This window comes from Sylvia atricapilla, chromosome Z, assembly GCF_009819655.1.
Source record: "Sylvia atricapilla isolate bSylAtr1 chromosome Z, bSylAtr1.pri, whole genome shotgun sequence".
In the NCBI taxonomy this organism is placed as follows: domain Eukaryota; kingdom Metazoa; phylum Chordata; class Aves; order Passeriformes; family Sylviidae; genus Sylvia; species Sylvia atricapilla.
In genome coordinates this window covers 68,005,821-68,018,599 of record NC_089174.1, presented here as the reverse complement: position 1 = coordinate 68,018,599, position 12,779 = coordinate 68,005,821, and the positions used below count along the sequence as shown (strand labels likewise).

The window sequence follows — 12,779 nt, the reverse complement described above, 5'->3', positions numbered from 1 at the left end:
CATGGCTGACTCCACGGTGTGATTCAAGGAGGGAGCAGGGATTCTGCAGGCTGGTGACTGTATGCCTTGGAGAAGGAAGGTGAGCGAGATGAAGGTGTCAACACATGCCTGCCCCTACAGTAACAGGGGTTCCCACCTAACTTCACCGGGGTGGGCAGGGATAGGTGCTTCCCACAGACTCCAGCACTCTACAGTGTAGGTAGCTTGGCAGGAGAAAATTCCTTCTCAATCAATGTCAGTCTCACTGTCCACAAGCACCTCAGGTGTTGGGCAGGATTTTTGCTTTCTTGCCTCCTTACCCCTTGTTCCAAGGCTGTCAGAACTGATTGCACAACAGAATCTCCCACCTATGAATACCAGTAAGGAGGCACATCCTCCTCCCACTCCTGGACTCAGCAAAGCCCACCACTTTGGGGTGTCACAGGTGCTCCACTCACACTGGACATGAGCTGTATATGTACCTGGAGTTCTTCCTGAGAGCAGCTAGGTCATAAACAGATCAGCTGGGTCTTAGAAAGACCAACACATTTCAGTCTTGAGCTTGGGCTTCTTCCTTCATATACTATGCAGGAATTGGCTACTAAGGTCAGCACATGCCCATGAACAAGAAGAATCCTTTCCAATTTTGCTGCAATTGTGCAGTAAAATCACCCACCAGCTGACCCAGCCTCCCTCTTGTTTGCTGCAAAGCTGCTCCAGTGATGCATGAACTGGAAACAGCTCAGCCCCAGATTCCAGTCAGCTGTCGGCTGTAGCTCCGACATCAAGCACTATGCTAGGACAGGTCTTCAATCATCCCTCACCATCAGGTGTGGGGCACAGCCTGAGCACCCTCAAAACTGCCAGACAGCCCCAGCTGCTGCCTCCAGCTCACAGCAGTACCCCAGCAAAGGGAGCTTTCTGCTACCTCCTCCTAAAGGGTGGGTGTTTTGACCAATCTCTCATTACCTTCAGTGTGCCCACGCCTCTCAACCAAACAGAAAGTGGTACAAGCAACAGCAAGCTCTCCATCACAGCAGAAAACCTGTGCTTTCTGCAGGTGTAACAGCAGTAACACACCTAGGATACACATTCTGGCGACATCTGCAGCATGGCCACAGGGACATCTTCACTCTTTCCCATGTGCTGGACCACTCAGGAGCAACACAAAAGCAACTCAGTGTCTTCTCACCTGCTTACTTATTGTTTGTGTCAGAAATCTAAATCTCATGGCAACCCCACCTAGCACCAACATCATCCAGGCTGTTTGGGAAATACCAGAGAGAAGGATGTTGGTCAGAGTTGAACTAAGAGCATGGGTCTGCTCAACTGGAGCAAGGGGGAAACAGAAAACAGGAGCCAACAGGAAAGCAGATGATAAAACTTTATAAAAATTCTCATAAAGGAAAACTAAAATAATTCCCCATTCCTTCAAGTTCTGTACTTCAAGGTCAGACAACATCTCTCTGACACACAGATATCAATACAGGCTGATTGTTACCAACACATGCTCAACACCTTTTCTGTTCAGTGGGAACAGATACAGGAGCTTTTGAACGAGGGGTCGAAAATCCAAGCAGATTGGTAAAAACATATGTTAGCACAGTGGAAATGCCTGCCCTTAGCCCTCACATTTCCCTGGGGGATCACTAACTGATCCACACTGAGCCTGCCTTCCAAGGGGAATTGAGGACAGAGGCACAGGAGTCTGTGAGGTTTTGCCGGTCAGAGACACATTCTCAACATCCAAATTCACCAGCCCACCATTATGACCCTGTGTCCCACAGGGTGAGCCCACTGCCCACAAGAGCAGCACTGATTTCTTCAGGGCTAGCAACCCAAGCCAAGAGCTACACCTCCAAATTACAAAATGCATTCAGAACACTTGCTGTTTTGAAGTTGCTGGTTTTTAAAAAAAGTTGGGCATTTCTTGTTGCTTGCTGTCTTCTAACAGTATTAATTCCCCAAGTTCAGTCCTCTGATGTTTAAGAACATTCTCTGAATTTCCAGCTTATCTTTATCCATGCACAGCTCACCCCTATTCACTCATGTTCCAAAAATGAGCTTTAACGTCAGCATTTATCGAGCCTGTGTTTAAAGTCATACCATTTGAGTTCTCTAATCACTTCACATTAGGTAGGTTTTCCATTTCTTTGATCATACCCATATTCCTTCTCTGGATCTGACCCAGTTTGCACACAGCCTTCAGAGAGTGACTGGAAATGTTCACAGTCTTCCCAGCAAGGTCTCCCACACCTTAATATGCTAAAATTTCCCCATCTCTAATAGAAATGCTTTGTCCAATGTGTCACATTGGATGACACGCATCTTTTCCATGGCTGCATCACATTAGATGCTCAGTTATCCTGTACACCACTCTGAGACCTTGAATTTTCCCCCACTGCCACTCTCCCCCAGTGAGCTTCCAGACAGAGCTGAACTTTCTGCTCATTTCTCAGGCACACAACCATGAAACTTTGAACTATTCAGTTCCATTAAGGAATAATCTCAGCTCTTCCCATGGAATAACAGTGAACAGTCTCTGATGAGGCTCTCTTAGCTTTGTGTCTTTAGGAAATATCACTATTGAAGTCTTACTTCTTGGTGCACAGAGCATTATTTCATGTATTGAACAGCTTCCATTTTGAGGCTGATCTCCATCAACAACTTCCCTTCAGAGCAGTAGTCCCTCTTTCAACATTCCTGTTATCTTCCTCTAGTCTGCTTACTGCCTCATAGATCTCAAAGGAATGGAAAAACTATATGCAGACTAAAGGGAGGTAGGACAAGCACTTGAGAGATTTATTTCAGGTTATTAAACAAACAAAATACTAGCAAATATCCCAGAACAAACAGACAGGATGAGGTACTTGTATGTCCTGCTCCCCCTCTTTGCTGATGACCTGCAACCACTTCTAGAAAAATCATACTGGGCAAGGTGATTCCTCCACTCCCATCAGCATCTGAATTCCCAACTTCCAGTACTGAGGTCGAATCCTTCCTAGTGCTGGCAATTGATGCTTCACTGCCCAGGAACAGAGGCCCTCACAAGCTCCATAAAAAGTCACAACTCCCAGACAGAGCTAGTGCTGGCACAGCTCCACACAGGGCTGGGCTCTGTTCCACATACTTCCACACTACTGAGGCATCTGTGGGAAAACCAAACTGTGCCCACAGCCAGCTATCTTGTCTCCAGTCCCTTCCAGCCCAGGAGTCCAGTATGTTCGTACCCCGAAGGAGGCTGGGGTAACAGGGTAACAGGGAGATGTGAATCACTTGGAATTCTGTGTGAAAGGCAGAAATGACCCTACAACCCAACTCTTAGTGCCCATCTTCTACTCCCAATACTTAGTACTGCCCAAGCAAGAGCACCAAAAAAAAAAAAAAAAAAGCTGAATGTTTCTAGGCAGAGGGAAATGAGAACACAAACAGCAGAGCACCTCCTGAATCAGGTCTGCAGGCTCAGCTTCAATCAGACAAACCAGTCTCATCAAGCTGCACAGAAAATCCTGGACATAACTGACTGACACTGAGGTTTCAGGGTGTTCTAAGTAGGAGCTCAGCTCTAGGAGCAAAGCTGTTTCTTCAAGAACTCACTCAGATATTGATGCTACACTGACTGGGTATATAAACTTACCAGTCAAAGCCTCATCAAAAGAAGCAGAAAGGGTAATATTAAAACAAAAACAAGCAAAAACAAAATCAAAAAACCCCCCAAACCAAACAAAAACATTTTAAAAAGCCTTTTAATCTGGCAAACAATCACTCTGAGCAGCCATGGTAACAATGGATATTAAAGTGTTATGACTTCACTCCTATTAAAATTAGTTTTCAAAGCAAGATCAATGCTGCCCCTAAAGCACCATTTACCTAAATAACTAGTTTCACAATAACTTAATAGTTCCCCACTGCCATGAGGAAAGCCTTAAGTTGCCACATAACATATTACACTGGGGCTGGTGAACTTGGCATCCACAGCACTGCTGCATTCTGACCTCAAATAAAAATTATGTACTTCCAGTTAAGCAGATGAAAAGCTGCAGGGCTGAGCTGAATCTGCAGCCGTGAAATGGTTCACTGTGTACACAGCATGCAGTGCTTGAGGACAGTGACTGCTAATGGTTCCCTTCATGCGCAGCAAAGTGACATTTTCTTCCCACTCCAGGGGCATGGCTGGGCTGACTCAAAGCAAGGGTGACTGCACAGCACACAAGGCCCAGCTCACAGGAAATGCAGTGGAAGGGATGAAGCAGGCAAAGGGCAAGCAGAGAAGAAAAACATCACAATTGGACACAGAAGAGGCCACATCCAAGAACGGGAAAAAACCCTCCTGCTCTCTTTGCTTGAAGATTGAGACATAAACATTTCAGTTTTCCAAGGCAACAGTAAATATGAAAACTGTTCTGCCCAGGGCAGGGAGGCTGGAACTAAATGATCTTTGTAAGGTCACTTCCAATCCAAACCATTCTATGATCCTATGATTCATACAGAAAACCCACATTAAAACCCACATCACTCTGCACGTGCCAAAGTCCTTCCTCACCCTCCTCATTCTGAGCAACAGCAAAAGTCAAACAGAGATGTCTGTGAACTCGCCACAAAAAAACCAGAAAGTTCCCAACAGACCTCCCAGCTCTCAAAAATTCTCACTCCACTTTACAATGAAGCCCAGGGAGTACATAACCACTGGCTGATTTATTAGAGACACACGATACCCTTTATGTTTGTTTATACTGATTTTCCCTCTAAGTTTCTCCAGTTACCACTCAAACTGGACACACAGTGCTGCTCTGCACTGTTACCAGCCCCAGCAGGCTATGTTTTAGTGGCAAAGAGAGCAGCGTCTTGGCAGTGGCGAAGCACTCTGTGATGAAAAGAAACTTGAAGATTCACTCCATGCCCACCTACCAGCAACAGAACAGCACAATATTGGCAGGCACAGGGCTGCAGTGCTACCTACACAAGAGACTCCCTGGGCTTCTGAACACCTACATTCCAGCAGGCACCCAGAAAAGCTGCAAAGGGGAGAGGGAACAGGACCACTGAAAACTTCCTGAGACCCTGTCCACCACTTGAACATTAACCAGCTGGCTCTCAGACAGAGCAGTTGTCTCTTACTCTTCACCCGTGTTGTCCAAGCAGTGCTAGTTAAAGGGACAAAGCCTAAACACAAACAGCAAACTGACATAAATTATAACCATTATAGCACCTCACACAGCATGGACTGCATATCTCCACCCTTAATCACTGAGCATGGCCTGCTAATTCAAAAGGGTTCTGAGGTAACTGCAGATCACAGGCTGAGCTTGAGCAATATGGCATTTTGCTTTGAAGCAGGCAAACAACACATAGGGCTGTGAACAGCCATGTGTTGCATGTGCAAGACTTGGAGTCATCCTTCCCCTCTGCCCACACTGGCACATAGCTCATGGACGTATCCTAAATGGACAAACTGTTGAGAGCTTGAAGACAACACGGAAGAAAGGACAGAAAGGAGTAAACTGCAAAGCAAGTGGGTTAGATCTCAGGGGAAAACCAGGGGGTATATTAAAGCAGTTCCAAGATGTACAAAAGGCTGCTGCCAAGAGCAAGTGGACAAGCTGCTCTTCACATTCTCAATAAGAAGAGGATTCCCGAGGGCCACACAGGGGAGTGGAGGTTAGACAATAGGTATAACAGATAAAACTAACCATTCACTATTCCACCAAAAAAAGCATAACAGTCACGAGGTAAACTGGTTTTCTTTAAATTTTCCATGGTCTTATATATCTCAGAAGCTCGTTGCTTTACTTATTTGGAGGCATGCACCTCTGTTAATCTTCACACGCCCTTACTGTTAAAAACTAGAAACAATGTATTTTTCCAACTTTACTGCAAAACAAATGGCCATGTTACCATCTTGGTCAACTCATGGCATCAGTGAACTCCAGACAAGACATCCTCATTCCTATCAACAGAAGGAAGGGATTGGATTGCTAAAATGAAGGATGCAGCAGGTAATGTCCTGATCAGTGGGAGCTTCTAGAGATTAAATAAATAAACCCAAGGAATGGTATATCCCAAGTTCACTGTGCCTGCTCAGGGAGACGTGATTATTACATGGCTTTTGGAGGTCTTATTGTCATGTGACTCCCGTTTGACTCAGAGAAACAGGAAGCCTCCAATGGAGGATTAAAAGCTGAGAGCAATTTATTCTGTGAGGCAGAATACCTGGAGAAATACAAACACACTCCTGGAAAGACACAGCAAATGTGCAGGTGCAGCTGAGAGTAGAAAACCATCCTGTGTCAGCTGATCTCGCTGCTAATCCACCTGGCTGTTAAAAACATACTCCAGATGTATCTTTTCCCTAGGCAGAGTATGCTTTGTGTGAGCTTTCAGCAAGTGGATTCATACCCTTTCATCTACCACAGTGAAGAGACCTGTTGCTCAAGAATTCAGTCTTGTTGGAGACGATCCTTGGTCACAGCTGAGAACCCTTCTAAATTTCTCTCTGGTTATTATTAACATCTTCACATCTACCAGGGCAAGCTGTCATGGATCATCAGTCAGCTGTATTCAAGGTCTCCATGTCAGGTCAGCCCATGATTAAGCAACCCTGTGGCTGTATGTGCTTATCGGTGTACATTTAATTAACACAAATAATCTTAACTCACAGCTCCCAGCTGCTGTGCAAATCGTGCAAGGTCTACCTCCTCCAAAAGTCATGTTCAAACAACAGGCAGCCATTCTATATGCAGATAGACACACAGAGCCAGAAATGGGAAATTTGTTAGCTGTGGGCAATGGTTTTGCTCAGGCTGGAGAAAGACCCCAGTGAAGGAAATGCTATGGGGATAAAGGGGATCTGTGTGTGGGAGGAAATCCGGTCCTGTTCTTTAAAATAGAAAACAAAAGCTGGCAGAGTCAAAGCCCAGGCAGCAGTGGTGAGGCAGGCCACAAAGGCAAAGCAGGTCACAGGAGATGGCTGACAAATTTGCCAAGCTTGGATTGTGTGGGGCAGACTGAAATAGGGCTCAGGCTCCCGTGAGGCAGGGGAAAGAGCTGGGGCAGACCACTCTACACATCCCCTGTGGAGACATCTTGGCATTTAAGGAATTTCTGGAATCTCTGGTGTGTGGCTCTGGCACCACAGAGACTACCAAAGAATAGTCTAGAAGGCTATTCTAGATAGATGAACTATTAGAAAATTATCAAGAAACATCCAGCAAAGAGGTGTTTAAGGACACCCAAAAGACGTCCCCACACACTCCAGATGCATTCCAGTCAGAGGAACAAGTGCATGCCAGGGTAGGAAGAGCCCTGAAGGAGCCCTCAGGAGCTCTGTAATATATGACGATACACAGAGCCTTGGCTGAGGCCTAATAATAAGCAGCCACCACGGTGACTCAGAGAGCTCTTTGTTGGCTGGACATGAGGGAGCAGCAGGAAGGAACAGAATAACTGAGGAGCAGGAAGCCCCTGATGAAGGACTGATTGCCCAGAGCACGTCCTTGGAGAAACAGAAACGTGCTTTTCATCTCCGTGACGTACTTCCATGTCCAGACAATCCTGAAGTCTGTGCTTTCAATACAAGCTTAAGAAAGCACACCATTCTGTGCACACACATAGCCTGGAAAAGAGAGGACCAACCAAAAGGTGAGAGGGCAAGAATGGTGGAGCACTGGAGATACAAAAATCCAAGCCAGAAGCCAAGCATCTGCTGTGCTCTCCCACTTGTTCTCAATGAAGGAGCCAGGGAAAATGCTTGGTCATGATGTTCGAACAAGACATGTTCTTCATCCCTGGGAACATCTGCCAGAATTAGTAATCCCATTTCAGAGGAGGTGAAGCATAGAGTCCAACAGCACTTGCAACCTTTTTAGCAATTTTCACATGCCTGCTGCTTTCACAGCAACCTTCTCTTTCAGCTTAAAATAAATGCAGCCCTTCTGAAAGTGTTTAAAGACTACAGAACCACAGAATCATTTAGGTTGATTCTCTAGATCATCAAGTCCAGCTGTAACCATCCAGCCCTTCCTCTATAAAGCCAGAAACTGGAACTGATGTATCAGGGTATGCAAACACAGGGGGCAAGTAACTATAAGGGGATTTATACTGTCATCATTTGAGAGAGATGCACCTCCATCCATGATACTGCTGCTGTCAACTCACAGCAAACATGTGAGCCCCAGCTTTGCCCCTGTGTTTGCATCCAGAGGACATCTCATCTCTTTCTCTTCTCCTATGTGCGAGGTTTTGCATGTTAAGCTGTGTAATTAAGCAATGCGTGCTCTACTCCCCCAGGGGCTTCTACATCCCATATGAGAACAGGCCAGCATGCATCCACATCATCCATCTGCAAGATGCATTAGCTCTTTCTTCAGACAGGGCTTCTTTGAGCACGAACCCCTCAAGAACCTTTTTGTGAGCTCTGGGCTTCGCACACTGAGCACAAGGACTAAGTGAGGTCTGCTGCCTTCCAGTGAAGTCTCCTGCTTTCCAGCACACAGCATGATGCTGCTGCAGCATGATAGTAGCTGAATTGTATAAGCAGCATACAACGTGACCAACAACAAGCAAAACCCAGCCTGAGGGGAACAAACCACAGCTCCAGCTTCACAGTGGGATGCTACATCCTGCACTGGCTGCACAGCTCAAGATGTGTGGCCCCCCCAGATCTCTCTGCTGTGCGGACCAACTCTCAGTTTTAGACATCAAACCCATCATGAAAAGGGCAGAACTTTGGGATAGCATTTGTGTTTATATGGATGCAAATAATGTCCAGAGCTACACCATAAAGCAACACACAGATACAATATCCTTTCCACAGTTAAACTAATCTCCAGCTACCAGTCCTCAGAATAAACCAAACCAAGAACCAGAATGCCTCCATATCCCATTCCACAGCCCATGACTTTCCAATGAGGCAGCAAGCTCTGGCCACCAGCAGGGACCTGGCAGCAGTCTAAATTTAAGCTAGTATAAATTTCCTGTACCTCTTATTAGACACAGCAGTAATACTCAGAATACACAGGGAAAGCCAGTGGCAAATAACCTAATTAGAAGTCAAAGTCTCACACCTTCTTGGTGACCAGAACATCTGCTGAAGCTGAGGGTCACAGTCCTCTGCAGTCAGCAGGACATCAAGAGGATGAAAATACAGGAAGCTGTTCTAGACTCCCTCCTGCTGCCCGCCCCCCCCCCCCCCCCCCCCAAGGGTCCAACGCTGCTCTCCATGGAAGATTCCCAACACTTTGGCTGAAATGATGCCAGCACTTGGGCAGGGCTTGGTGTTATTTTTAACACTTGCTCATATAACTCTTTGGATGAATCCTGGGAAGAGCTTGTCACCAAAATAGTACACTGTGGGCACTATTTATACACCCACTGGCAGCACTGCAGGATATGCTGGGGAAAGCTACAGCACCCCTTTATCCTCCTCACAAGGATATAGCTGGGCCCTAAACATGGTTTGCTGTTTGGGGTACACCTCAGAAGTGAGCCATCACCTGCAGGAGGCCTGGTATCCCTGTTTAACCTGCTGAGGAGACAGATTCTTGTCCATATGGGAGGGAAGCCCAGGTACATTATGCTCAGGGAAGATGGATGGCTGAGCACACATCCCAGCTGCTGTGGACTAAAAACAGAACAGCTGTGCCTAGACACAGAAAATGCTGATGCCTTCCTATTTTGTCTCTCCTTGGCTGCTGCAGGAAAATCCAGCAGGGATTTGGTTTCTTGGTCATCACCTCTTTTCCCCATGTGACAGCAGGAAAGGTATGCAGTGGTGGGGGTAGTAAAGCACTAATGTCAGCAAGGTCCACTGGAAAGGAGGCACCAAACTAACAAGACTGACTGTCCTTTATCCCTAAGGACAGTAGCAGCCTCTTGCCTTTCCATATCAAAACAGTGTGCCCTAAAGCACGAAAGGAAAAAAAAAAATCAAAAGCAAACCACCCTTTTGAAACTGTCCAAGGAAAAGACGCTCTTCCCTTGTCTGATTTTCTCAGTTAAAAATAACTTCTCTAAAGCCATTTCTGAGCCTACTGAACTTCCTTGATTTTCGTCTTCAGTGAGTTTCTCCTCCTGCCACCTTTCTCCCCAGACACATCAGACTGCTCTCTACTCTCACATCTCCTGGAGAAGCAGGTGACATGACCTGAAGAACGTGCAGGATGCTGCATGAGAACAGACAACACAGAGAAGACTCCATCTTGAAGCAGAAAAGGACACAAAATTTGATTTTTCCAGTATGTACGTAAAATAAAATATATATACATATCTTCTTTCTCTGCAAGAAAAAAGGCTAAAGCCTGAGCAGCATACTGGCTGTCTATCAGAGCTACAGAACAATGCAAAATAAACCCACTAATTGCCATATGCTGTAAAGACAGGGGCAGGACTGGTCATGTTACTTTTAGCAGAACAAACAGAAGGGATCAGCTCCTACCTTGCCAGATACAACCACCCCAGGACGTGGGCTCAGTCACCGCAGCTGGAAGCCCAGTGCAGCAGCACTGGCATGAGAGCCACAGGAGGAACACAGCATGCAGAGCCAGCGATAATCCAAAGCAAAACCAGCTTGTCCCCGTGCCGGCTCAGGGATCAGCGAGCCGTGCTGCGAGGAGTCTCCGCCGGCTCCCGGTGGATGCAGGATGGCGGGCAGCAGGCAAGATGACAAGGCACTTCTTCCAGACAAGAGCTGGCTGAGAAATTCCTCCTGCTGCCAGACACCTGCCCCGCGTCAGGCACAGAGGTGCCAGGGTCTCACTCAGGGAGAATGGGGGCAGGAAAGAGGAGCGAGGCCGATGGCCAGATTGCTAATGAAAGCCCCAGTGTAAATACAGATGCGCACAGGAGAGGGCTATGGCAGAAATGCAGCTCATGTTACAGAGAGCCATTTACAGCAGGCACAGAACGCGGGGAGAGCGTGGCAGGGCTGCGCGGGATGGGTTCACTGCCTGCCTGCTCGGACAGGGGGTGGGGGGCAGCTGCCTGCCAGGGGAGGCCATGAGGTGAAGTGACCACCAGCGAGAGGAGACCTCTCAATTCGACATTCTCCATCAGATCCTAAGCTCCATATGCAGTATGTGCTAGCAGTAATGCAATCTAACTCCCCATTCTTGAACTCCAGACGAGACATCCTCAGGCCCACACTTTCTCTGGTGCAGAGTGCGACAGCAACCCACCACGCCAGGGAGAAAGGCTGGTAGGAGCATTGCTCCATTCACCTGCTCAGACCCACCTCTGTTGTCTAGGCCCTCTCCCCAGGCTCCAGGTCTCCACATCTTTGACACTTAACCCCGCTCCCCAGTTTAATGTCTTTGGTATCTCCTGCCAGCATTATTTCCCTGACATCTCAGGGTAATTTACAAGCTGTACTATAGCTGAATTTACAGCAAATAGGGAGGACAGAGACCAGGTTGGCATCACAGACTATTCTGAATTGAAAGGGACCCATAAGGACCATCAAGTCCAACCCTTAAGTGAATGTCCCATTCAGGGATCAAACCCACAACCTTGGCATTATTAGCATCACGCTCTAACCAAATGAGCTCATCTCATGGTTAAGAAGCAAGGTGTCAAAGGGTTCTGGGTCTTTTCCTTCACTGTACCTTCAACTAGAATCAGCAGTAGAGGAGAGATTTGCAGGTTTCAACCACTGCCCCTTAAACAAGCTCTGGGAGATCTTAGGAAAAGACTGGGACTGAGCTATTTCAGGACATTTCACAGCACAGCAAGCACTGCCTATAAGCCCTGTGCCAGGCAGACATATACCAGTGACCTCTGGGTGAAACCAGAAATGAAGAACAAGGAGTCTGTGTGGTTTTCTAGCAACCACAGTCTCTAAGGATGCAGGGGACCTCCAGCTCAGCAGTGTAAAACCTCAAGAAGACCACTTCCCTGCTCAGTGCCTCAGTTTACCCCCCTGAAAAACAAGGACCATAACACTTACCAAGTTGCTGTGGATGTTGCAAAGTTTACTGCGTCATGGGATGCTGGCAGCCTGTAAACATGAACGAGCAATCTGTGGGACTCTTTTCCCACCCATACGGCAGAGATTCCTTGTGGCTTCCCTTGACATACAAGCTACAACTTGCAGCTTTCTCCACCCTCACCACAGCAGGTACCCTGCAAAGACTGGGATCTCCATTACCCTCAAAAGCACGAGCATCAATCCCTCTACCAGCTGTGCCCAGCCCATTTGCCAAGCAGGAATGCCGTACACCAGCCCAGCCTCAGCCGAGCTGTCAAAGCAGCGGAAGGGCTGAGGCTGCACTGCTCTGGAATTCCAGAAACGCACAAACACCCTGTCAGCCTGCACCAGGAATGACTCCTCCCTGCCCCGGACCAGGCTGAATCACTGGAAATATCAAAACAACGATGAGGTCACGTTCCCCGAGCAAAGAACTGGAGCCAGATATAGCTGCATGGAGAAGCGCTAAAAAGAGACTCGTCGTAGGGGCCGGGGGCTCTGGCAGACAGGCACCATGGGCATTTGTCTCGTTTAAAAACAGCTTGAGGCTGCCAGGAGACTTTTTTTCTTCTCTGTAGGGAGCAGAGAATTGGCTTCAAAACTCTTTACCAATCCCACTGAAAGAGGCACAAACATTCTAATGTTTATGAGTTCAAGGAACAAGGCAGAAGTAAAATTATGACTGGATTCTGAGTCCAGCATTCCCAAAATCTCACTGTGACATGATGATCAGGCTTAACCAGTGAAGAACGCTCTCACAGCGAACCGAATGGCATACAAAAAAGAGTATGTCCGTTACTGCTTTTTGCTTTTGCTACAGTCTCAGCCAGCTTCCACCAAA

General features: G+C 47.1%; 1 protein-coding gene across 1 annotated transcript in view; it reads right to left on the bottom strand.

The window, feature by feature from the left end:
- The window catches only part of RUSC2 (RUN and SH3 domain containing 2), a 51,684-nt gene extending 39,456 nt beyond the window's left edge, over positions 1-12,228 (bottom strand). The window contains exon 1 of the mRNA XM_066339481.1: positions 11,918-12,228. The gene's annotated coding sequence lies outside the window, so the exon portion shown is untranslated. The remainder of the gene's footprint in view (positions 1-11,917) is intronic.
- Between the last annotated feature and the right edge of the window lie 551 nt (positions 12,229-12,779).